Here is a 27458-nt window from a genome sequence, read left to right on the forward strand (position 1 = left end):
CCATTTTTTTCTAGTGATTTTAGGCCCTTTTTACTCCTTAATTGATGTAACAACTAGCTATTTAAAGTGCTTTCTAGTATAAATAACTCCCTTATTCCCGAGTCGTCTTTTGAGTATAGTTCAAGGTTTTTCTACCTTCTACTTTAAATTTTGCTAGGAGAACATTTGCGAGCACAAAGCGGAGCATAGGAGTCGAAGTCTTCTAGCCGGACAAAGTGGAAAAGAAGTTAAATAAGGACGAAAAAGGTCAAGAAGCATTTTGGTGCTTAAATGGAGCAATTCTGCCGTCTGGTGAAATTTCACCTGGCGGGTGAAATTTCCATAAGCCGGGCTAAATTTTCACCCGCCGGGTGAAAATTCACCCTTCGACAGATTTTCTATTTTTGACTTATGTTTCCACTGGGTGAAAATTTCACCCGTCCAGTTTCATACATTTTGTGGCTTGTGGGCTTTGTATTAAACCTCCATATAAATAGCTAACTCCTAGACTAAAAATCTAAGTTTCACTTGGGGAGAAAACCTAGGGTTATTAGAGACAAAAACTTGTTTACATTTGCAATCTTTACTTAATCAAAGCATTAATATTTTCTTAAGTATATTTCAACTGCTCTTTAGTTTATGTTAGATCAACTTTTTCAAATAGTTTACATTTAGTAATTGGGTTGTAATTTGAAGACTTGAAGAGATTTATCTTCTATATATCAATCCAAGTTGCCTCCTTTAATTAGTGTTGGTATTATTCTCATCTTTATTTCACTTCCTTTCATTTGTTTACATGTTTATTATTGCTTTGTTAACTTGGTTTCATATTATGTCTATTATTGCTAGTTTTGTGGTATCTTCTTCATATGTTGTTGTTGTTGTAACCCTTAGTATGTGTGAGTAGTCTCCTTACTAGGGTGGAGGGGGACCTATTGTAGACACCTTGGGTTAATTCTTGGCTTGAATTAGTGGACACCATTGAGTAGTTGATCTAGAGTAGCTGTGCACACTAAGTGTTTGCGGAATTGCTAGAATGAGGATTCTGGCCTTTCTCTATTTGTTGACTAGTTAAGGTGAGAGCCTTAACTTTTATTAGTGAGCACAACTACTTGGTTTGGCTAGTCTAAGCGACCACTTGATTACTGGTCGTGCTCACTTTGAGGTTTAGTTTTCGGTACTTGTCGTTAGGAGCACCTAGACCAAAACACAATTTATAACTTCACAAACAACTCTACACTTAGTAAAGAGGCAAGTAAAGGTCGGATCCCAAGGGAAAGGAATTGAGATGAGATTTTCAATTGCAACTAGCGGTGTCTAAGGGTGTCACAATTTGGGGTTTGAAGTAGAAGATCACTAAACTAAATAACAATGAAAGTAAACAAGCAAGATGATTAAAAAGGGATGTAAATAATTGATAAAAGGCACTAGGGTGTCATGGGGTCATAGGGGATTCATGGGAATTGATCATACAAACATATTCTCAACTTATAAGCAAGCAATCATTGTTGTGATGGATCGAGTTGGTTTATATCTTCAATCCTAGGAAAGTTTGGGTCCCGGAGTCGAATCGATTAGATTGTACAACACCAACAAGTCGACTTAATCTTCCCTACTCAACTATATGCATGGTCTAATGAGACTCGAGTTGGTTTATGTCTTACAAGTCTCATTGAAAAGATAGGTGATGGGTAAAAAATGCAAGGATTCATAGGCTCGCATTTCATCAAACATAACATGTGCATAAGATGAGATCACAACAAGCAAGCAAATAAACTATGAAAACATATTAATTTAAGCATGAATCATCCCCCATGTTGGTTTCCCCTAATTACCCATTAACCCTAGCTAAGGAAACTACTCACTCATTATCATGTTGAACATGCTAGCAAGGTTGTCAATCATACCAACAAAGTGAAACATGATGAATAAATGAAGATAACTAACAATAATTAAAAAGGGATTAAGAGAATTATACCTACTAATGATTCCAATAATAAAGCAAAGAATAATTGAAGTACTTGATGATTGATTGGAAGGTTGTCAATCTCCCAATAATAACCCAAATAATCTTCAATTACCCAAAACAAAGGATGAACAAGAGAGAGATTAAGGAAATGAAACTTGTATTAAAACTTGATTAAATGTTGATTACAAGATTAAAGAGAGATTTGATTGATATTAACTACACTAAAGATTGCTAAGAAGAACATACTCTTCTAATTAGACTAATGGGGTATTTATAGTGGGGATTAGTTACATAAATTAGGGTTTACTAAGGGCTTAAATGACGATTAAGTCCTTGAGGAATCGCCGGTCTCTAGGGAGACTCCGGTCTCCTTTTCGCCGGTCTTAGAAAAATATGCGCATCCTTCCTTGAAGCTTGTAGAAGACGAAATGGCTGACAGACAATCCGGGCGTCTAGGGCATGGGACGGGCGGATTCTGGTGATTCTCGACGGGCGTCCAGCAGGGGAAGACGCTCGGATTGGGGGTGTTTTGGACGGGCGTCCACTGCGGGAAGACGCTCGGATTGTACCTCTTGGACGGGTGTCTTGTGGAAAATCCGCTCGGATTGTCTTACAGCTACTTTCCTTCTTCTTTTCTTCCTTTTTCTTCATAGAATCCTTGAGGATTTCCTCGGGGATGTAAGGATCTTTTCTCATCATTGCCCATCTACTATAGTATGTACAAAGGCCTTCTAATCTAGTCTTCTCTTTGATGCTTGGTCATTGAGTTCAATAAATTTAGCTTCATTTTGCCATGAAAATGCAAGGTTTGCACTCCTTTCCTACCAAGGACACAAAACCTCAAATAATATGCAAAATAAAGGACTAAAGACAATAAATGACCCAAATATGCACAAACAAGCATGGGAACAAGGCTAATTCGGGGACTAAATATGCTCTAATTATGGTCACATCAAATATCCCCAAACCGAACCTTTGCTCATCCCGAGTAAAGAGGTGTCAAATACTAGGACCGTTATTTAAACTAACCTAATAGCATAGCCGATATGAGACAATTAGTGGGTCTCACTCCGCCCTTTCAACTCACAACAAGACAACCATGAGGTAGGATGCCTTCTTGCAAGGCAAGGTGGGTCTTGCCAAAATGGCGACACATCCAAGCATTAAGCACACAAAATCAAGTAATGGATGCATCTACAAAAGAATAGCCACTTTCCTCATCTAAGTGGCGGAAATTATCTACAAGGGAAGCAATTCAAGGGTACACAATCCTTCATAGATGCAATTTCTTCAAACTACTAAGCCTAGAATGATACCAATAAATCACCTCCAAATTGTGTCAAGCTAGGGTACCTTTGTCCTCAATCGTTAAATGCTTTCGTCAAGAGTAGACTCCTTATGGTGTTAGAAACACTGGAGGATCGCGGAATTCCCCCTCTTGCCTAGACAAGAAGAAGGGTCGTCCCCTCTCTACCATGCACAAAAATGGATACGATGGATAAAGGGATCAATAGATATTTAAGTTTCATTTTGGGAGTTTGCTTTTGTTTTTGTTTTTCCCCATAATTTCTTGTGGCATTTGACATTTGAGAACACTTTCTTTTGCCATTTCTTTGATTTCTGGCTTTTCAACACTTGACAACTTTTCTTTTTGAACATTTTCAAAGCCACCCCATATGTAGTGAGGGTGCCTTATATTTGAAGCATTAGGAGTCTATTTTTTCTCCTCTTTTCATTTGATGCATTTTGCAAACTTTCTTTCACTTTTCATTTCATTGAACTCAAATTAATTTCTTTTTGTGCCTATTCCCTTTGATGACAAAAATGTGGTAGAACATGGATGATGGATGCATGGTTTCAAGGGTCACCTTGGAATAAATGGTAGCCAAGGAGTTATCACACCACAAGGTACTCTTGACTAGGCCTTAATCCATGGGTCAAAGGATACTAGCATGACACATCCTAGGGTGTTTTACAAGTATTCTAACAAGCAAAGTCTTAAGAAGAAAAAGCATCTACTAGGGCCTATATAAACTTGTCAAGCTTCCCAAGTAGACGGTTTCGCAAAATTTTTCTAACATGCAACTACATGCCATGATGCAACTAACATATAAACATCCTAATGCAAATGATTCTACCAACTAATATGCCATATAAACTAAATGCAAGTCCTAAATTCACATTGTTATACCGCATCAATCAAAGTAAAGCCACATAGTCATTAACATAAAGAGGAAAAAGGAGATTGGAAAGATCATACCATGCGGTCTTCAATATCCTCATGTCTCGGATGTGGCGTAGTCATTCAATATGAACAAGGATAGAACAAATACAATATATACAAGTCTACACTACAAAGGAAATGAACTTGTTTCTGGATTTTTAAATTTTTCAAATTTTTTGATTTTCGAAACTTTTTGATTTTTTTGGGTTTTTGAATAAAAGTTAAGTTAGAATTCCCCATCCCCACACTAATATGGGCATTGTCCTCAATGGCCAAAATTATGGGAAATTATGCAAACATGATGCATGAATTCTATACTAAATGCAAGCTACACTAATCTACACTACATGATGCATGGGTTTTTGTTTATGACGGAGAGCATAATTTAGATTACCTCCCATTGCGTATGCATGTACTTCCCCAAACCGAGATAGACATTATTTCTAATGTCCTAAAATTGGGGTAGTTCATGCATACAAGATGCAATGCATGAAACTAAATTGTCATTTTGGATTTTTCAAATGGGAACAATAAAATAAGAACACCTCAATGGGGCCGAGGTGTTAGTCCTCTATGTTGCTAGGACTCTCCAACTATGATCAAGATAAAAAATAAATAAAACAAAGAAAGAAGTAGACAAACCTCAAGAGGATAAGAGCCTCCAAAGCTTGCTAGTCCTCCCCCATATCATCATTGTCATCATTTTCCTCCATAGAAGTGGACTCATCACCACTTCCCTCTTCACTTCCTTGCTCACTTCCTTCATCATCTTCATTAGCCTCTTCTTCTTCATCTTCTACCTCTTCATCAACACCCATATCATCATCAACCTCATCATCGACATTCCCATCTTCACCCGGTCTTTCACGCCTAGTTGTGCTTGGAAAGAAGACTTCCCTATCCGCCCAACTAGGCAAAGGACATGAAGGATCAAGTAGTCCTTGCCTAGCTAAATGAAGGAGGGGTGGATATTGGGCCAAGTATGCATCTACTCGATCATTGTAAGCTTGTTTATGCATCTCTTTCATAAGTAGAGTCATGTAGTCATTGCCCACTTCAACATCTTTGGGTTTGAACTCTTGATATTTGAATCGGTAGGGTGGTATGACAATAGAGGAGGAGGGCTCTTCAATTTCGCCCCTTTATTGACGAATGATGTACTCGGCGCCTTTTGAGAGTGGAAGTAGGTAGTTTGTTCTATGAGCACTCAAGCGGCATATCTTGGAAGGAAAAGTGAAAGATCTAGCATCATTGGTGAGCCACCCATATTTGGTGTCAGAGGATTATGCTTGACCCACTTGTACTTGTTAATCATGGCATCCATGTCAATGAGATGACCCCCTCTTTTCGCCACATAGGTGTTATCCTTGTTGAAATTTGGATCAAAGTCCTTGGCCAAAAGAGTAACTAGACCTCCATTTACGATAAAAGCGATGCCTTCCTTTCCACAATCAACATTGAGCCATCTTTCCACAAAAAGCTTTAGAGCATTGTAAGGCTTGGTGAATTCCCTTCCAACATTTAAGGCCGACTCGAGTAGAACAAAATCAAGCTTTGTAAAGTGATTAGTGTCTTTTCTTGCAATTATATTATTCCCGATGACCTTGTGCCACACTCTAATGCCCGGATGGTGGACTAATAGAGCGCGACAAGCATGAAAGTTCTCAAATTTCTTCCCGGAAATCGCCTCCCAAATAGGAGCGGGGTCATATTTTTCGGGCTTCTTATAATAATGAGGTGTATCACTAAGACCTAATGCTTTACTCAAAACATCAAAGGTGATGCGCCTATTCACATTGGCAAGGCGAAACTCGATATATGTTCTAGTCTCTACCTTAGTCACTTTCAATGAACTCAAGAATTCCAAGGTAAGGGAGGGGTATGTTAATTATCTTGTAGTGAACAATTTTCCCAACCCCATGGCTTCAAAGAAGGCTTTCATTTGTTCAAGGACACCCAATTTGTTCAAGGCGTCTTCACATATGAATTTGGTGGGTAGAATGGATTTCTTAGCATACTTGGCAAATGTATCCCTATGGGAGTTAGAAATGAAAATTACCTCCGGATAGTTTGATAATTGAGCAATTTCCAGAGATGTTGTTGTTGTTGCTTCTAAGGGAGGATTTTGTTGTTGTTGAACTTCAAAGTTTGCACTAGCAACCACCATAGTCATTGAAGCTTTATTTGCTTGAAGGCATTGTTGCCTTTTTTAGAGTGCATTTGCCTTGAGTGCCTATTTGTTGATCCTTTTGTTCTTGCCATTGATGATTATACCAAGAAAAGATTGAAAATCTTCAATTTCCAATTATACCCAAATTGATTTTAAGATGAAAGGATTTGCCATTGTATTTCAAAAATCGACTCAAAGGTTGAAGATTTTGGTGCTTGTATTGATTATTGTTGGAAAAGGAGTGATTAATTGTTGTTGTAAGGAAGTTCGGATTTGATTTTGTTGAATTTGGTTGAGGAAATCTTGTTTTTGTGATGGAGAGGATGAGGGTTTTGGGTTTTGGGTTTTGGGTTTTTGGTTTTGGGGTTTATGGGTAGTGTTTTGAATGTATGAATGAATGAATGAATATGGGAGGGGTATTTAAAAACACCCAAAATTTTAAAACTGTAGGGGGGAAGACGAGCGGATTCCCTTCGGGACGCTCGGATTCTGCCTAATCTGGGTTCAAGAAATCTCGCCTAAAGACGGGCGTCTTTCAGTGAAGACGAGCGGATTCTTCAGTTGGAGGACGAGCGGATTCCCTTAAAGACGGGCGGATTCTGTTACATGAACTTTTATTATTTTGCAGTGGCAAAAAGACGAGCGTCTTCTTGCAAAGACGAGCGGATTCTTTCAGACGAGCGTCTTCTCTGTTGGGACGCTCGGATTCTCTAACAGTCCCAAATTTTCAATTTTTCAGCTCATTTGGACGGACGGTTTCAGCCATAGAGGCTCGGATTCCCTAAAGACGAGCGGATTCCCCTTAAGGACGCTCGTATTCCTCCTAGTCTACCCGGATTCAGTTCCATCCGTGTACTTGCATATCCCGTGTCATTTTCATTCTTCAAATCCTGTGTTCTTCATTGTAGGGGCATTACTAAGGCATGAATAGCCTGGGCAATTGTTATTCCCACACTAAGCTAAAGCACTACACATCAACTAAATCATTAGTCCCTCCCTCACTTCTCTCAAAAATGATAAATATCTTGATCAAAGCATAAAAATCCAAAAATGACAAAAATGCAATGTAAGAATTAAAATGCGAGTTAGGAAGTTAGAAATATTTACAAATGGTGGTTTGGAGAGGACTCCACCAAACTCTCATCCTTAGTGAGATGTCATGGGGGCATGTCCAAGGTGTTGTTGATGTTGCTCAACACCTTTAAGAAGTAGTCAAAAGCTTGTTCGTTGTCATGATAAAGATCCTCAATAGATCTTTGCACTTGTTGTCCTTCATGTTGGTCTTTATCAATAGCATTACCAATGTAGGGATTGAAGATCCCTTCAAACTCATCGTCCCAAAGACCACAAACTTCATCTACTTGATCACTAAAGATATCTTGAGTTGATAGAGATAACTCTCCAACTTTCTTGTCTTGGCCAATGAGTACCTCTTCTTCATTGCTTGACTTTGGTGAGCTTTTCAAGCTCTCTTTGTTACAATTCACTTGCTCTTTGAATGGAGCAACATCAACTTTCTTCTTCCATTGGAATTCCGACTTCTTCCTATCATCCTTCCGGCTATAATGATCAACCATATAACATGGTTCATGCAAACGGGGAGTTCTCATGGTCTTGTCAAGATTGAAAGTTATGCTCTCATCTCTCACTTCTAGAGTGAGCACTCCATGCTTCACATCAATTACCGCACCCGTGGTGTGAAAGAAAGGTCTACCTAGAATAATTGGAATATTGGAGTCTTCTTCCATGTCAACAATGACAAAGTCCACCGGGATGAAAAATTTCCCAACTCTTACGGGAACATCTTCCCATATCCCTAATGGTGTCTTCGTCGATCTATCGGCCATTTGGAGTGTGATATTGGTACATTTAAGCTCTCCCATCCCTAACCTTTTACTCACCGAGTATGGCATAACACTCACACTAGCCCCTAGATCATACAAGGCTTTGTTGATCGTGGTGTCGCCAATGGTACACGGTATTGAGAAGCTTCCCGGATCTTTAAGTTTTGGAGGTGAACTACCTTGAAGTATTGCACTACTCACCTTAGTGAAGGCGATAGTCTCAAGCTTCCGGATCGACTTCTTCTTCGTGAGGATTTCTTTCATGTATTTTGCATAGGCCGGCACGTGATTGATTAATTCCGTAAAAGGAATTGAGACTTTCAAGTTCTTCACAATCTCCATAAATTTTCCAAGTTGGTCATCAAATTTGGGCTTGACTTGACGACTCGGAAAAGGAAGTCTAATCACAATGGGCTCCTTCTCCTTGGCCTTATCTTCATTTTTCTTTGAAACATCTTCTTTTGATGGTTCTCCATCCTTGGATTTTTGCACAATTTCTCCTTTGTCACTACCTTCCACAACTTCATCCTCAACTTGATTTTTCGGTGCTTCATACCTCGTACCACTTCTCAAGTGAATGGCACTAACCATTTAATGTCTTGGGGGATTACTTTGAGGTGTTAATTGCCCCCTTTGTCTTTGTGAGCTTCAAGATGCTAGTTGAGTTAATTGGGTTTCCAACATTTTGGTGTGGTCTAGGATGTTATTGATGGTGATTTCCTTTGCTTGACTATCCTTTTGCATTTGAGTGAAAAACTCTTGTTGATTCTTTTGCATTTGGAGGACCGCTTTTTGAACATCAAAACCTTGGTCATTTTGTTGATTGTATAGAGTTTGATTTTGGTAACCTTGGTTTTGGTTGTAAAAGGGTCTTTGATTTTGGTTTCTCATGGGAGGTGGAGTGTATGTTGGTTGAGGGTTTTGAACATTTTGGCTTTTGTATGAGAGATTTGGGTGGAATTTGGTGTTTTCATTGTAATAGCTTGTGTTAGGCCCAGATTAGCCTAGCCTGACTGTAGCCTGGCCTGACCTTACAAGGCTGATTGGGGCAGACAGAGACCGGACAATTCTAACCACTGTCAGATAGATGAAAAATATTACAGGATGAATAAGCTGTCTAGTCCCAGAAGAAAGGCCTGATGGTAAGCACAGAATAGCCTGGCAATACACCTAGACAGGCTGGATTAAGCTGAAAAGCAGCAATGCGATTACAACAAGATTAATGTTCATGTCCTATTCTCAAGGAAGACCAAGTCTAACCACGAAGCTATATTACCAATGAACCTGGACATACAAGAGGAGAATAAGTTGAAGAAATAATCAAAGGAGAACGAGTCAACTGAACTAATAGGGAATGTGCCCTATTAATCCGGTAACAGCTCCAACAAAAGAGGAAGACGTTGAAGATCAATGTAACGTTTATATTTGTATAACTATAAATATTGTAATCTGGCAATTGTATTATTCATTCATTATTCCTTAGGGTAAAACCACTGCGCTACTTATTTCTCATTACTTTTCGAGTACACAATTACTAAAACAAATTTGTATCCAACTTATCTAAATAATATAAATATTATTCTTTATACTTGATTTTGTCCTGTTATTCATCTACAATATCCCAAACTTATAGAGCTAGATACCCAAATTATTCTCTAAACAGGCCGGATCCCTCCAGGAAAATCCTGCTAAAACAATTGGCGCCCACCGTGGGGCATCTAGTTCTTCAATCCGTAAAAATTTGCTTTATCATTTTGTTTTATTTAACATTAACACACAAAAATGGTGGAACTAACCCCAGAACAACAATTAGCAGCTGCCCTGGCCAAAATCAAATAATTGGAGACAATCCAAGAGAAGGCAAAGCGGTAAGGTAAATCAATAGGCTGAAGGAATCTGAGTCTAGCCTGTGGAAAAAATTGGAAAATCAGGCTTCGGGCTCCAAGACCAGATTCAAACCAGGAACCCCATTCTCATCCATTATCAAAAACATCGACTTCTCCAATTTTGGAACCCCGGAGAAGGATACTTTATCCGGTACCCTACCCATTTCCAATGATGAAACAAACAAAACTGAAGCAGCAATAATGATGGCTATGCTTCAGGAAATCCAAAAACTCCACAACAAAATAGAAAATATACCCGGAGTACCAGACCCCTATGGTGAAGTAGAAATTGTGACTTTGTTTGACTCGGCCTTTTGCGAGATGAAATTGCAAAGATTGATCTCCCCAAGAAATTCACCGTTCCATCCATGAGAACTTATGATGGAACCTCGATTCACAAAATCACGTTGCTATATTCAAACGAAAAAATGCTAGTGCCTTAATACCCAGTGAACTCGGGCAGTCTGCATGTGTAAAGGCTTTAGTACAACCACGACCGGCAAAGATTGCAATGGTTTATTAATCTCCCAAATGGAAGCATCAAGAATTTCGCAGAATTGATCAATGCCTTCAATCAACAATTCGCAAGCAGCAGAGACATGGCCAAAAGACCCAGTAACCTGTTCAGGGTAAAGCAACTCCCTGAAGAATCTCTCAGAGAATTCCTGGCCAGATTTGTCAAAACTAAGGTGGCCATTCCCTGGTGTGATGAAGAAACAGCGGTAGAAGCCTTCAGGCAAGGAGTCCTGCTTGGCAGTGACATCTATGCAGACTTGACCAAGAAAGCATGCCCAACCTTTGCCCCTGTTCAATCCATCGCCTTAGAACATGTCAGGTTGGAAGAAGATCTCAACTTCAGAACGAACTCATCCGGAGGAAAGCAAGGCTATGGACACTAACAGGAAAAGCTCCTACCAGAAAGGAGGCAACCCCAGATCAGCACCCTATTCCAGGCCTGAAAGATCTGAAGTATTTAGGGTAGGAGACCTTGTCCTCAGGAAAGTCTTCCAAAACACAAGACTGTCAAAGCCAGGGTATTTAGGGTAGGAGACCTTGTCCTCAGGAAAGTCTTCCAAAACACAAAAGAAAAGAATGCTGGCAAATTGGCCCCAACCTGGGAAGGTCCCTACCTAATTGACGCAATAGTCGGTCAGGGAGCTTATAGATTACAAACCCTGGACGGAGAAATGATCCCAAGAGCTTGGAATATTGCACACTTAAAACTATTTCACATATAGAATATATCTCCCGGTCCAGGTATAATTTTCGTGTTCACATTTCTTGCACGACTGATGTGAAACTAAATGTATGATACTTGCCATTATATGAATAAATGCCTTATATAATTTCTTCTATTATGTGCCCAAATACTTGTCAATATTCTTATACTTATTTTTACCAAGTAGAATCTTCAATACTTGTTTTACATACTGCATTTTATTTAAAACAAATCTTAAAGATTGGGGGCCACCCCACCAATATCCAACTGATACCCAATTTTCAGTTGCAAAACAGGCATTAAAATACTGAGCTCAACTTAACATACAAACCTGGAAAATCTATTCCTGGATTGTATAACATAGATGGGTCATAAGCCCTCCAGACAGGCAAGGGACGTAAGCCCTCCAGACAGGCAACAAACCCACCCATAACACAATAAATCGGCGAGATCCGGCCTAAAACGGCCGATCGGTCGAATAACAGGCGGATCCGAAGACATTCAATACTACAAATGCCTTATCAAAACACGGAAAGGAACCAACAAAGACCAAATATTTATTTACCCAAAAATAGCTGGCCTCGCCACAAACCTATTTATCCATTCCAGGGACATTCCCCCTGGACAAGCCAAAAAACACCTAAATATTCATTCCAGGAACATCCCCCCTGGATGGGCCAAAACAAAAAGAAAAAAAATCCAAACTAAGTAGGTTTCTCACCAGTAACCGACTCACAACCATCCACCATTTCCCGATCTCCATATTTTCCCTTGGAAGGAGGAGAATCCGCCTCATCTTCTTGACCCATGTTGGCCAAATCTGGATACTGGGCATCCAAAGCTGCCTCATCACGGTCCGGATCCCAATTAGCCCGATCAGAATCCGGATCCCTCATAGCATCAACCCGGCCTTTCCCAAAGAAATACTGAGCAGCATCAGCAAGCCGTGCCTCCACTAGTTCCTTCTCAACACCAAGCTCTTCATTTTTCTTGGTGATCTTGCATAGCTTTGCTTCTCGGCCAGACCAACTCCTCCCTTGCAGACTCTAACTCTTGCCTGACAGCCTTCTCGCATTTTTTGCAGCCACCTCACAAATTATAAGACCCGGACGCCTCTCTAGCTATCCCCACCGAGATTGAAGCACTACCTCATTACTCCTGGATGTATGCGACTCACGGTTAACTTTATCCACTTTCTCTTCCAAGCTAGAAACCCTGGCCTGGGCATCCCTGACTTGACAAGCAGTAGCCAACCCAACATCCAATCCCTACAAAAAATAAAATCAATCAGCCAAATATAAAAGTGACACAAAAAACACACAACAAATAAAACATCTCTTTATAGCTAACCTCCTTTACTTGAGAAGCAAGTTCAGCAGCCTTTGTCACAAGAGAAGTCAAGATAGAGACCACCCTGGTAGAAGACTCAAGAGTATTAGCAGATAAAAGCTGGCTACCCATCTTGGCTGAAAATTCATCTATCCGTGCCCGGGCAGCATCCATATCATCAATCCTAGCAGACACCTGCCTAATACTCCTGATCGGTTGAGCCTGAATAGGCTCCTTCTCTTTCTCTTTCTCCTCCTCCTCCTCTTCAGAGATGACATCTTCCCTCCTCCTTTTGGGAGCCTGGACTACCTCCGGTGATACTACCCTGGGTGGATCTTGAGGAGGCTGGACATCAGAAACCAGGATGTCAAGCGTCTTGTCACTCCCACTAGCCTCCTAGCTCTTGGACTGTTCAGCAATCCTAGCCACCCCAGCCTTTAAATCTTTTGCAGTAAAGCTGGCCAGTCTAGAAGAAGAGTTGAACAAGGAATATATAAAGAATGCACATGAATATGAGAAGAGAAGTCATAACAAGACAATAATCAAACATAGAAACATGCAGAAAACATACAGGAAAGAGCAGTGGAACTAGGCTTGCCTTTAGGCACCCTGACAGCACTCAGCTTAGTCTTCATATACCGGGGCAATAATTCCCTGCCCAGACTATCAGGCCAGGCCCTCTCTTCCTTAGGAATAGCGAGGAAAACCACTATCCTGGAAATAGCTTCATCATCAAGGGGATCAGAGTTCCAATCAGGGGCTGCGAAAATTGTCAAATACAAAGGTGAAAACCCAAAACATCCTAATTTCGTATAATATATATTGCAAATTGACAGTACAGGAAACCTACCACTTTCCAGAGGGGGATATCTCAGGTAATCAAAGCCTGACCCCAGGCTCTCAGTCCGGACAAACATGAAAGTCTTTGCCCAGCTTTTATCATCTCCAGAGTCCAGGTTAGTAACTAATGGAGACATTTTCGACTTGATTCTCAAATTAAAACGGCCATCAACAGGGTTTTTCATATGATATATTGCCTTGATATCGTTAATAGTAATTACAAGATTATATTTAGCACATAGATTTTCAATGGAATGAACAAGTTTCCAAACCATTGGCATAATCTGAAAAGGTGATACTTCCATAGCACGAATGGTATCAATCATTAAAGGAGTAAAAGGTAACTTACAACCTGCCTTGAATGCCCATTCAAAAATACAGAACCAACCAGGTGACACCCAGTTAGCTCTGACTGGACAACACTCAGGGATCCATACCTCAGTCGATTCAGGAATTATTTTCTTCTCCCTTAAAACCCTATCATAGTTTGTTTTCAATAGGTTTTCCTCAAGAAAGGAAGAATCCAGAGATTGAAGGGCAGTGAAAATAGAATCCTGATATTTAAAAGCCACAGCACGAGCAGGAGGGTCAATTTCCATCACCTCTTCTTCCTGGACGTCTTTGGGTTCAGACTCAGCAGCAGCCTTCTGGGGTGAAGCAGCTTTCTGGGGTGCAGGACGCGTTTTGGCTCCCATATCCTTTACTATTTAACTTATTGTGATGAATTTTAATTTGGGAAAAATTATAAGTTGGCAGAGCAAGACTCCTGGGAAATAGGGGAGAATTTCGGAAGAAAGTTTAGCCAAGAAAGTGGAAGAAATTTGGTGAACAACCTCATCCCAAATACCATATTTATAGAAGGTGTATAACGGTGTAAAAACCCTAGAAAACACAAAACTCTCAGCATGACATCACACAAATTAGCCGTTATAAGTGTTCAACGGTAACTAGGAGTCTAAGAGTCATTGAGTAAATATGATTCTTTTTATTGTTTAACCCGGTAAAGTTGACATCTCACCCCTGGCCTGATCCAACACGGGTAAAATGTCAATGGGCAATTGCTAGGCCCAGATTAGCCTGGCCTGACCTTACAAGGCTGATTGGGGCAGACAGAGACCGGACAATTCTAACCACTGTCAGATAGATGAAAAATATTACAGGATGAATAAGCTGTCTAGTCCCAGAAGAAAGGCCTGATGGTAAGCACAGAATAGCCTGGCAATACACCTAGACATGCTTGATTAAGCTGAAAAGCAGCAATGCGATTACAACAAGATTAATGTTCATGTCCTATTCTCAAGGAAGACCAAGTCTAACCACGAAGCTATATTACCAATGAACCTGGACATACAAGAGGAGAATGAGTTGAAGAAATAATCAAAGGAGAACGAGTCAACCGAACTAATAGGGAATGCGCCCTATTAATCCGGTAACAGCTCCAACAAAAGAGGAAGACGTTGAAGATCAATGTAACGTTTATATTTGTATAACTATAAATGTTGTAATATGGCAATTGTATTATTCATTCATTATTCCTTAGGGTAAAACCACTTCGCTACTTATTTCTCATTACTTTTCGAGTACACAATTACAAAAACAAATTTGTATCCAGCTTATCTAAATAATATAAATATTATTCTTTATACTTGATTTTGTCCTGTTATTCATCTACAATATCCCAAACTTATAGAGCTAGATACCCAAATTATTCTCTAAACAGGCCGGATCCCTCCAGGAAAATCCTGCTAAAACAGTTTGAATAAGGGGTACCACTCTTGTATGCTTGAAAAGCATTCACTTGTTCATTTGTTCCCCTACATTCACTTTGGTCATGTCCCAAAGTTCCAAAATTCTCACATATCCCACTTGGGATTGATGAAGATGCCGTCATGGCATTAACATGATGCTTTGGTGATTTTGAGGCTTCTTCAAGCCTAGCCATAGCTTTTTCGAACTTCAAATTGATGGTATCAATGTGAGCACTAACTTGAGCACCCAATTGAGTAATAGAGTCCACTTCATGCTTTCCCTCTCTAGTAGCCTTGCGAGGTCTACTATATTGTGAATTATGGACCGCCATTTCATCAATTTTGTTCCAAGTTTGATTGTCGTCAACTTCGGTGAACATTCCATTTGATCCCATGTTGAGAATGTTTCTTGAGTCTTCATAAAGACCGTTCCAAAATTGTTGTACCAAGAACCACTCGCTAAGTCAATGATGAGGACATGAGCGACAAATTCCCTTGAATCGCTCCCAAGCTTCATAGAAAGATTCTTAGTCTCTTTGCTTCAAGCCCGTAATTTGAGCTCTTAGCATGTTAGTCTTTTCCGGTGGATAGAACTTTTTGTAGAAATCTAGAGCCAATTTCTTCCAAGAATCAATTCCGAGAGTAGCCTTATCAAGGCCTTTCAACCATTGTTTTGCGGTGCCAATTAGAGAAAAAGGAAATAAGACCCATCGAATTTGGTCTTAAGTTACACCGGTTTGAGAAATCGCATCACAATAATCGCAAAAAGTCTCCATGTGAGAGTGAGGGTCTTCACTAGGCATCCCCCCAAATTGGCCTCTTTCGACTAATTGGATAAATGCGGATTTGGCAATAAAATTTCCGGTTAAGTGTTGTGGTGTGGGAGTACCATTGGGTAGGTTCTCCTCGGTTGGTACGGAATGTGATGAAAATTTAGGCATTGTGGGTTGATTTTGTGTTGGATTTTGTGTTGGGTTCTCCTCACCTTCTCTTGCAAAAGGGTTAATGAACTCAATAGTTTTTGGTTGAATATCTACAACCTCAATACCTCTCAAAGTTCTCCTAGCAAGTCTTCTATTATTTGTCAAAGTCCTTTCAATTTCGTGATCAAAGGGTAACAAGTTACCTTGTGATCTTCTAGACATGCAAAATATCAAACAACTTGAAAACAATTAGAACAAACCTTGAGGAGTTTTACTTCCCCAAGGCAAAGAAAGACACAACTAACAACAACTTAAGAAAATCTAGATCAAGTTAACACCGTCCTCGGCAACGTCGCCATTTTTGGTCGTGCTCACTTGGAGGTTTAGTTTTCGGTACTTGTCGTTAGGAGCACCTTGACCAAAACACAATTTATAACTTCACAAACAACTCTACACTTAGTAAAGAGGCAAGTAAAGGTCGGATCCCAAGGGACGGGAATTGAGATGAGATTTTCAATTGCAACTAGCGGTGTCTAAGGGTGTCACAATTTGGGATTTGAAGTAGAAGATCACTAAACTAAATAACAATGAAAGTAAACAAGCAAGATGATTAAAAAGGGATGTAAATAATTGATAAAAGGCACTAGGATGTCATGGGGTCATAGGGGATTCATGGGAATTGATCATACAAACATATTCTCAACTTATAAGTAAGCAATCATTGTTGTGATGGATCGAGTTGGTTTATATCTTACAATCCTAGGAAAGTTTGGGTCCCGGAGTCGAATCGATTAGATTGTACAACACCAACAAGTCAATTTAATCTTCCCTACTCAACTATATGCATGGTCTAATGAGACTTGAGTTGGTTTATGTCTTACAAGTCTCATTGAAAAGATAGGTGATGGGTAAAAAATGCAAGGATTCATAGGCTCGCATTTCATCAAACATAACATGTGCATAAGATGAGATCACAACAAGCAAGCAAATAAACTATGAAAACATATTAATTTAAGCATGAATCATCCCCCATGTTGGTTTCCCCTAATTACCCATTAACCCTAGCTAAGGAAACTACTCACTCATTATCATGTTGAACATGGTAGCAAGGTTGTCAATCATACCAACAAAGTGAAACATGATGAATAAATGAAGATAATTAACAATAATTAAAAAGGGATTAAGAGAGTTATACCTACTAATGATTCCAATAATAAAGCAAAGAAAAATAGAAGTACTTGATGATTGATTGGAAGGTTGTCAATCTCCCAATAATAACCCAAATAATCTTCAATTACCCAAAACAAAGGATGAACAAGAGAGGGATTAAGGAAATGAAACTTGTATTAAAACTTGATTAAATGTTGATTACAAGATTAAAGAGAGATTGATATTAACTACACTAAAGATTGCTAAGAAGAACAAATTCTTCTAATTAAACTAATGGGGTATTTATAGTGGGGATTAGTTACATAAATTAGGGTTTACTAAGGGCTTAAATGACGATTAAGTCCTTGAGGAATCGCTGGTCTCTAGGGAGACTCCGGTCTCCTTTTCGCCGGTCTTAGAAAAATATGTGCATCCTTCCTTGAAGCTTGTAGAAGACGAAATGGCTGACATACAATCCTGGCGTCCAGGGCACGGGACGGGCGGATTCTGGTGATTTTGGACGGGCGTCCAGCTGGGGAAGACGCTCGGATTGGGGGTGTTTTGGACGGGCGTCCACTGGGGGAAGACGCTCGGATTGTACCTCTTGGACGGGCGTCTTGTGGACAATCCGCTCGGATTGTCTTACAGCTACTTTCCTTCTTCTTTTCTTCCTTTTTCTTCATAGAATCCTTGAGTATTTCCTCGAGGATGCAAGGATCTTTTCTCATCATTGCCCATCTACTATAGTATGTACAAAGGCCTTCTAATCTTGTCTTCTCTTTGATGCTTGGTCTTTGAGTTCAATCAACCATGAAAATGCAAGATTTGCACTCCTTTCCTACCAAGGACACAAAACCTCAAAGAATATACAAAACAAAGGACTAAATACAATAAATGACCCAAATATGCACTAAAAAGCATGGGAACAAGGCTAATTCGGGGACTAAATATGCTCTAATTATGATCACATCAATTACCCTTGATTTAGGGACCGTGTCGCACCGAGAGGTGGAACCTTCCCCGACCCTACCCCTTGGTGACCATTGATTTAGGCTTACTAGTTGATCATTGTCTACACTACCAAACCCGAACACCCTAATTCCCTTTTAATTATTACCTTCAACCGTTCTTATCAATATCCTAGTCTATACTCGTTTTAGTCTTAGTTTGCTAATTAGTTTATTAATCAATCAATCGCCTTCCTAGAACTAAACTATACGCTAACAAACAATCTAAGAGCCATAATTCCTTCCTTAGGGTTCGACCCTCGCAATACTACAACGGTCATTCTGTCAACTTGCGGGGTTATAATTTAAACACAACAAACGTGCTCAAATGGAGGAGATTGTGGGTTTGAAATTGGAAGTAGCGGGATTGCGTGAGGAGCTAGCAAAGCTAAAGGGTCAAAATGATGAACTTGTGGAAATTATTCGTGGTCTAGTGGAACAAGGAGAGTCGAAGGAAGGTAGAACAAGGCGAGGTCGAGGAAGGTGATGACGATGCCTAAACCGCTTACACAACCTAAGCCTACCTTAACCTATTTTGCCGAGCCCATGTCAAGCCAAATATCAAATAATTCCTATCCTTTTGCTCACTTAGTTTTTATGTTTAATAATTATGTTTTATGCTACTCTATCGGTTATGTTATTAGTTGTTAAACAATTTGTTTTATATGACTCTAATCTCCATATGCTAGACTTATCGTATTCTCCCAAGTTAATGATGTCAAGAGGGGGAAGTTGTTAAAATTATGCATGTAATGATGGTCACTTGACCGAGTAACCATCCACTCGACCGAGTAGAGCGTCCACTCGACCGAGTGCCGGCCGAGTGCGGCTCATACGTGAAAATTTTTGGTGTGATGTCGCTTTCGGAACCTTATCATTTCAAATTTCACACACAAAATTCTACTCGAACACTATTCACACCACTCTCTAAACTCCCCAAATATCTCTCTAAATTCCTCAACAACAAACTCTCTTAAAACCTTAATTCTCTAGAGGAGATTTTTGCCTCCCTTGTTCTTCCAATTGGTTGTAAGTTGATCTACACTTCTTCTTCCCTTTATTCTTGTCTTAGCAATCTTATTTAGTTAGTAGATTTCTCTATACTTTTTAGGTTCTCTGAATTAAAGGGGATATTTAGGGGGGATTTAATTAGTATGGTTATTATAATAGATTGTGGTATTGATTGTAGCAATTAATATGTATAGGGAGCTTCATTGAGGAGCATTTTTAGTGAGTAGCTTGTGGATTGGTGAAGATAAGCTTGAGGTAGGGTTTTCCCTACTTTGCTATGGTGATATTAGTGTTTAATTGTGCATTTCTTGTCACTAATTGCATTTGTCTCATGATAGTTGCATTATAACATGTTTTGGCAATTAGGGTTTATCATATAAGATGACTTCATGGTAATTAGGTTAAGATGAGAAGGTAAATTGTCACAAGGATGATTACATTGCATTATAACATGTTGAAGAGCAATTAAATGATGAGAAATGAATTAGTGAAGAGTTGAGCATGATTATACTTGTCTTACCATTACGGTTGCATAGTTGTGTTATTTGGACTTGTTGGTTAATTCTTGGTTTGGTGGACATTGGAGGATGTTGGGGGATATGCACATTTAGTACTTGGGTTACGGAGGGACTCGTGTGGTGAGGCACGACGTCTGGCAGGGGACTCGAGTCGCACTCGAGCCCGGTACCATAGACATGTTCGGAGTACCTTGTGTATGTTAGTGACATCGTGGGCATGTCCCGGTCACCGTTTTGTGGGGATGTGTGTTGGAGGATGATTTCCTATCTCTCAATGTACCTTCTTGGCTTCATCTTGCATTGTCATATGTTTAGGTAAGCTTAGTGTCGTATGCATTGAACATTTATATCATTAAGCTAACAATTGGGTTTTAAATTATCTGTGGTGAACCATATGGTGATTTCCGCCCATATGGGCAGCAGTGTTGACAGGTTAGCATGATTCATTCAAGGGCTTTGGGAGCGGTCTTCACTTGTTGTCACCAATTGTGTTTATCTTAGCTTTTTTACTATTAAACTCCTACTTTTCGATATGGTTGTATAAATATTGGGATGGTATTTGTATCCCCCGACTTGTTAATATTTAACTATAACTTATCTATTGATTTATATTGAGTTGGGAATATCTTTACTTGTTTGTTTGCACTACAAAACTTGGGAAACCAAGTCTTGTGATGCCTCCATCTGTTTGGAATGCCTAAAGGAAAGGATCCCGACATATGAGTGTGTTACAAAGTGGTATCAGAGCATCGGTTTTGGAGCCTAAATCAATGAACTAGGGCAAGTCAATCTAAGATGAACCAGGTTTGAGTCATAGAGAACTTGTAGCAAGTTTGGGAGACGTCCCAAGGTTGTGCCATTGTCCTCTTAACTGAAGTCGGTCACTATGCGGGGGCAATAGGGCATGTGTGATGTATATGGTTGTTGCATATTTCTTTCTTAGTGTTGTGGATTTGTTACATTGCTTGGTAATATCATATGTGATAACATGTTGATGATGGTACGATTAGGAAGGGTGTGTTGGACGTGTTAGTGTGCATATATAATAATTGTCATCATATGTGAGTTGTATGCCATATCATTGCCTCTACTTTTCCCGTACATGCGTTTAGGAACATGCAAATAGGATTGTATGTGGACTTGTACGAGTTTGGGATGTGTAAATAGTCCTTAGAGTGCTTACTTGGTTAAGTGGAAAAAAGGACTCGGCCGACTAGAAGGCACTCGACCGAGTGCCCCTACCACGCGACCGAGTGGGCATGTTTACATACCCTTAGGACCTCCTATAAGTTTTGGCACTCGACCGAGTTGAGGAGCCACTTAACCGAGTGTGTGTCACTTGACCGAGTGGACTTGGGGGATTTCTGGGAAACTTTATGTAAGCCGAGTCACTCGACCAAGTGGGATACCACTCGACCGAGTGAGATTCCACACTCAATTGAGTGGACCTGTGTTGTGGTCAATGCCTTTTGCCTCCCTTTTTGGAGCGTGTATTGACGTTTGTTATGCTTATTGAAGTGACATAATGCCAGAACCCACGCAAGGATCACGTCACCTCCATCCTGCGTATCTGAAAAGGAGATGGAGCGAATCATAGCTCAAAATGAATCCCCTTATCGAGGCCCTTAGGAATGTCACTAGGGAGAGAGATGCGGCAATGGATGCCTCCGCCATGAGCCCCGCCATCTCGCGTCATCGCCCCACCAAGTACCTTGGGGTTGGGGAGCCTTGTCTCATTAGTGACTGGGTGAGGTAAATGGAGAATGTATTCGAGGTTGTGAGATGTCCTGAGGAGCTTAAGGTAGAGCAAGCCGCCTTCTACTTAGGAAGTCTCGCGGGGGGATGGTGGTACAAAGAGAGGGAAGCTATGAGAGAGTTTTATGAAGAAAGAGGCGAAGCCACAATACCATGGAACAACTTCAAGGTAGAGACGAGGAATGAGTTCATTACCGAGCATGTAAGATGGAAGCTCCGGGCGAAGTTCGATCGCTTTGTCATGACCGATGCTATGACCGTTAAAGACTACTATATCCGTTTCAACGAACTAACTACATATGTGGAAGACCTTTATCTTAGCCAATCCCAATTGGCTCTGAAGTTTAAAGGAGGAGTAACCGTCACGATCCTTGAGAAGCTTCAACCCGGAGACGTGCCAAGTGTAAAAGAGGTCTATGTGAGGGCCGAAAATACGGAGAGGCTACTCAGCATGGCCAAGGAGGCTAAGGAAAGGTCGGGGGAAAAGAGAAAAGTCGAAAGTGAGAATGGAGGGTACCAAACTCAGAAGACCAACTTCAATCAAGCTAGATCCTACTTGGGAGGAACGCCTACAAATGGCTACGGGAAGTCGGGTGGCTACAGCGGAAGGGCCATGAGTGAAGGAGGATGACCTCGATGCTACAATTGTGCTGGCTTCGGCCACAAGAAGGTGGAGTGCACGAGCACCCCAAGAGGGCCCAACCGGAGGTTCGGGCAAGGAAACTCCTACTACACTCCTTCTCAAAGTGGGACAAACAATCGAAGTTCGGGGGCTTGGAGCAACCCAAGGAATGCTAACTCCAACTTCAATGGCGGCAACAACCAGAGAAATTTTAACCGGGGAGCTCCATCTAGGAAGAATAGCTTTGCGGGAGGCCATGCTTTGGGAAGTAGGGCAACTAAATTGGCAAGCACGGCGCAAGGTGAACCCAAGTCTAGTGGAAAGCTCTTTGCCATGGATAATAAAAGTGCCGAGGAGGATGCCCACGTTGTCTCCGGTACATTCCTTATTAATTCTCATCCTTCTTTTGTTTTATTTGACTCAGGGGCTACCCATTCTTTTGTGTCTAAGAGTCATGCGTCGACCATAGGATTGGGGGAGGGAGAACTAGCCAATTATGAGGTGTCCTTACCTTCGGGGGATTCAATATTATGTTCAAAAGTGTATAAAGAAGTGTCGGTCATAGTGCATGAGACCAATTTTCCGGCAAACCATTTTTAGTTCCCTCTAGAGGGGTTTGAAGTGATCTTAGGGATTGATTGGCTAAGAAAAAACAAAGCCAACATAAATTGTTACCAAAACAAGATTGCCCTGAGAGGACCCAAGAGTACCAGGGTGTCATATAAGTTCTACTTAGTCAAACCTAAGGTAAAGCTAGTTACGGTGATGACCTTGAAGACATGCTTGAAGAAGGGTTGTCCTATGATCTTGTGTCATGTATGGGACACTAGTGTAGAGAGACCACAAGCACATGATATACCAATAGTGAGGGATTTCGAGGATGTCTTCCTGGAGGAGTTGCTCGGATTACCTCCCCCTAGAGAAGTGGAATTTGGGGTGGACTTGAAGCCGGGTACGGGACCAATCTCTAAGGCCCCGTACCGGATGTGTCCAAAAGAATTAGAAGAGTTGAAGAAACAACTTTGGGAGTTGGCGAATAAAGGCTACATAAGGCCAAGTGTTTTACCATGGGGAGCACCGGTCCTATTTGTAAAGAAGAAGGACGGGATGTTAAGGCTATGCATAGATTACCGAGAATTGAATAACGTCACCACCAAGAACCAGTATCCTGTATCAAGAATTAATGATTTGTTTGACCAACTTAGTGGAGCCGGAATATTTTCAACGATCGACCTAAGATCGGGGTATCACCAATTGAAAATCAAGGATGAAGACATTCCAAAGACCGCGTTTAGATCGAGGTACGGACATTACGAGTTTGTGGTAATGCCATTCAGGTTAACAAATGCACCGGCCGCTTTCATGGACCTCATGAATAGAGTGTTTAGTCCATACTTGGACAAGTTCGTGGTGGTATTCATAGACGACATTTTGGTCTACTCCAAGATCAAGGAAGAGCAAGAGGAGCACCTAAGAATTGTTTTACAAACCTTGAGGGAGCACCAACTCTATGTAAAGCTTAGTAAGTGTGAATTATGGTTGGAAAAGGTGGCATTCCTAGGGCATATAATATCAAAGGAAGGATTTGCCATAGATCCTACCTAGATTGAGGTCGGGTCTAGGTGGGTGGCACCCAAGAATGTGGCGGAAATTTGAAGTTTCCTAGGCCTAGCCGGGTATTATCGCCGTGTGAAGGACTTTTCCAAAATTGCTAGACCCTTGACATCATTGATGAGTAAAGAGAGCCATTTTAAATGGGACAAGAGTTATGAGACGGCCTTCTTGACCCTAAAGGAATGCCTAACCACGGCCCCAGTACTAGCTGTGCCGGAAGGGAGCGAAAATTTTGAGCTATACACCGATGCTTCAAAGAATAGTCTAGGATGTGTGCTTATGCAAAATGGTAGAGTCATTTCCTATGTCTCGCGACAATTGAAGACCCATGAAGAGAACTACCCGCCCCACGGCCTAGAATTGGGAGCTGTTGTCTTTGCCTTGATGATTTGGAGGCACTACTTGTATGGAGCAACCTTAAAGTATTTTCCGACCACAAAAGCTTGAAATTTATCTACACCCAAAAGGAGTTGAACATGAGACAAAGGAGGTGGATCGAGCTTATTGAGGACTATGACATGGAGATAGTTTATCATAAAGGGAAGACTAATGTAGTGGCCGATGCCTTTAGTAGGAAGTCAGTGCACTCCTAGTGTACCGCCTTGTCCATGCTAAGGTTGAAGGAAGAACTGAGCAAGATGGGTATCCAAGTGATACGAAAGGGGGAAACAATGGGATATTTGACCTTGATGCCCGAGTTATATGATGAAATCCGGGGAAGACAAACAAGTGATGTAAAGATTATGGAATACAAGGGAGTGTTAGAAAAGGGAGAACCCTCGAGATTCGAGTTGCACGAGGATGGAAGTCTTAGGTTCAAAGGGAGATGGTGTATACCGATGATGATGAACTTAAGAAGAAGATTATGAATGAAGCCCACAACACCCCTTATTCCGTGCATCCGGGTGGTGATAAGTTGTACAAGGACCTCAAAAAAACTTTTTAGTGGTCTAATATGAAGAGAGAGGTGGCGGAGTTCGTGGCAAGGTGCTTGACTTGCCAAAGAGTGAAAGGAGAACATAAGAGACCTCAAGGGAAAGTACAACCCTTAGATATGCCGGAATGGAAGTGGGAGTCGATATCCATGGACTTCATAGTTGGACTACCAAGAACCCAAAAGGGGAACAACATGATTTGGGTCATTGTGGATATATTGACCAAGTTGGCTCATTTCATCGCAATGAAGGACACTTGGAGTAAGTCGAGTTTGCTAATGCGTATTGCAAATATGTGGCCAAACTCCATGGGTTTCCAAAGGACATAGTATCGGACCTAGATTCGCGGTTTATTTCAAGATTTTGGCAAGAACTTCAAAGCTCCATGGGCACCCAATTGAAGATGAGTACGGCCTTTCACCCGGCAATGGATGGACAAACGGAGAGGACCATCAAAAAATTGGAGGATATGTTGAGAGCTTGTGTCTTGTAATTTGGAGGCTCTTGGGAAGAATGACTACATTTGATTGAGTTCTCCTACAATAATAGCTACCATGCTAGCATTGGCATGGCACCATTTGAAGCTCCATATGGAAGGAAATGCCGAAGCCCGATATGTTGGGATTATAGCACCGAAGCCGTGCTATTGGGACCTCAAATGATTCAAGACATGATTGATCAAGTCCATGTAATCCGTGAGAAGATGAGAGCGGCACAAGATAGGCAAAAGAGTTACGCCGACTTGAGAAAAAGTGACATCAAATTTGCGGTAGGAGACAAAGTACTACTCTAGGTTTTACCCATGAGATGGGTCATGAGATTTAGGAAGAGGGGAAAGTTCAGCCAAAAGTTCATTGGCCCCTATGAAATTTTAGATAGAGTCGGGGAAGTGGCCTACCGCTTAGCACTTCCATCGGCCTTAGACCGAGTTCACAATGTCTTTCACGTATCTCAATTGTGTAAGTACATAAGTGACCCCTCTCATGTGCTCGAAGTAGAGATGATCAAACTCGATGATGCCCTAACGTATGTGGACACACCCAATGAAATCCTAGACCGAAAGGTTAGGAAGATAAGACATGGCGAGACAATCTTGGTGAAAGTGTTGTGGTCCAACCATTTTGTTGAAGAGGCCACTTAGGAGGCCGAGTAGAACATGAGAGAACGATACGCTCACCTTTTCGAATAGGTATGAGTCGGTTACGAGGTCGTAACCATGTTTCTAGAGGGGTAGGGCGTATTAAGCAAGTACAAGTAGCACGGAATTCTTAATCTTTTACTTAGACGTATAAATTTTGGTTGGTCATAGCATACTAGTTTCTTGATACCCGACTCACCACCTTTTACTTTGAGAATTTCATGGGATATAGAATTTTGACTCTTAGAGTGTCGGGTGTGAACTTCGGGGACGAACTTCTTTTCAGAGGGAAGATTGTAATACCCCACATTTATATAGACTCGACTCGACCAAGTAGACGATTGACTCGGCCGAGTGCCACTGGACAGTATTCTGGAAGCCTGTAAAGATGGTCACTCGACCGAGTGACCATCCACTCGATCGAGTGGACCAGTCACTCGACTGATTGCCGATCGAGTGCGGCTCATACGAGAAAATTGTTTGTGAGATGTCGCTTTCGGAACCTTATCATTTTAGATTTCCCACAAAAAACCCTTATCCAACACTATTCAAACCACTCTTTAAACTCCCCCAATATCTCTCTAAATTCCTCACCAACAAACTATGTCAAAACCCTAATTCTCTAGAGGAGATTCTTGCCTCCCTTGTTCTTCCAATTGGTTGTAAGTTGATCTACACTTCTTCTTCCTTTTATTCTTGTCTTAGCAATATTATTTATTTAGTAGATTTCTCTATACTTGTTAGGTTGTCTGGACATGGGCCACCCGCACTGCGCGCACCTGTGCGTTGGTTTCGAGACGGCGACACTTTTCCCATGGAACCTTGGGTTGCCAAAGCACGTCATGGGCCGTTACCGATTGGTGAGGCATTGAAACCGGTGAAAAGATGAATAAGCCTGCATTTATGGAGTCGCCAGCAATTTATTGTGGAAAAATTGGAAACCGTTCGAACCTCGTGCCATGTCAAGACACAAAGTAATGACATGAACACTAAAAACTCGTTACTCTTAGCATTCCATGTCTAGAATGACTCTCAAGATGCTAATGGACACGGGTGTCCAGAGATAACCGAGTAAGGGGTGAGGGTACGTATTAGCAAGCTTTTTAAATCGAACACCTAATCCCGCCCGCCTCGATAGCGGCATCTACTAATGATTAGGGAAATTTTCCATATTTGATATGTCGTCGATGTAATGCCTGCAATGCAACAAACATAGATTAATCCTAGCAACAAACAATTTAGGTCGAAGTTGGAAGTTAGATTTAATTACATGCGAATGCCATACAACTAAATCACGCATAAATACAATAAATGAAATACAATAATTAAAAATTACAAAGTTTATTCGATCTACGTCAAAAGAAATCTCATAACGGGATTTTGAAGAAGAAAATAAAAAGAAAAATAAAATATGAAAATACGGCAGATCAGAGGTGGTAATACGAATAATAGTTGATTTAATACGTAATCAGAAACTATGTCAAAGCGAGAAAGATTTTCAGAGATAGAAGCCAACCCAGAACAGGTGCAGCACCTGTTGCGTCCTCTGGAAGAGGTGCAACACCTGCTGCGTCCTCT

General features: G+C 40.9%; 1 non-coding gene across 1 annotated transcript; it reads left to right on the forward strand.

Moving 5' to 3' along the window:
* Positions 1–15670: 15670 nt before the first annotated feature.
* Positions 15671–15777, forward strand: LOC141636368 (small nucleolar RNA R71). Its single transcript, XR_012540986.1, has one exon. It is a non-coding gene; the product is annotated as a small nucleolar RNA R71 (small nucleolar RNA).
* Positions 15778–27458: the final 11681 nt, after the last annotated feature.

Source organism: Silene latifolia, chromosome Y (genome assembly GCF_048544455.1).
Source record: "Silene latifolia isolate original U9 population chromosome Y, ASM4854445v1, whole genome shotgun sequence".
NCBI lineage: Eukaryota > Viridiplantae > Streptophyta > Magnoliopsida > Caryophyllales > Caryophyllaceae > Silene > Silene latifolia.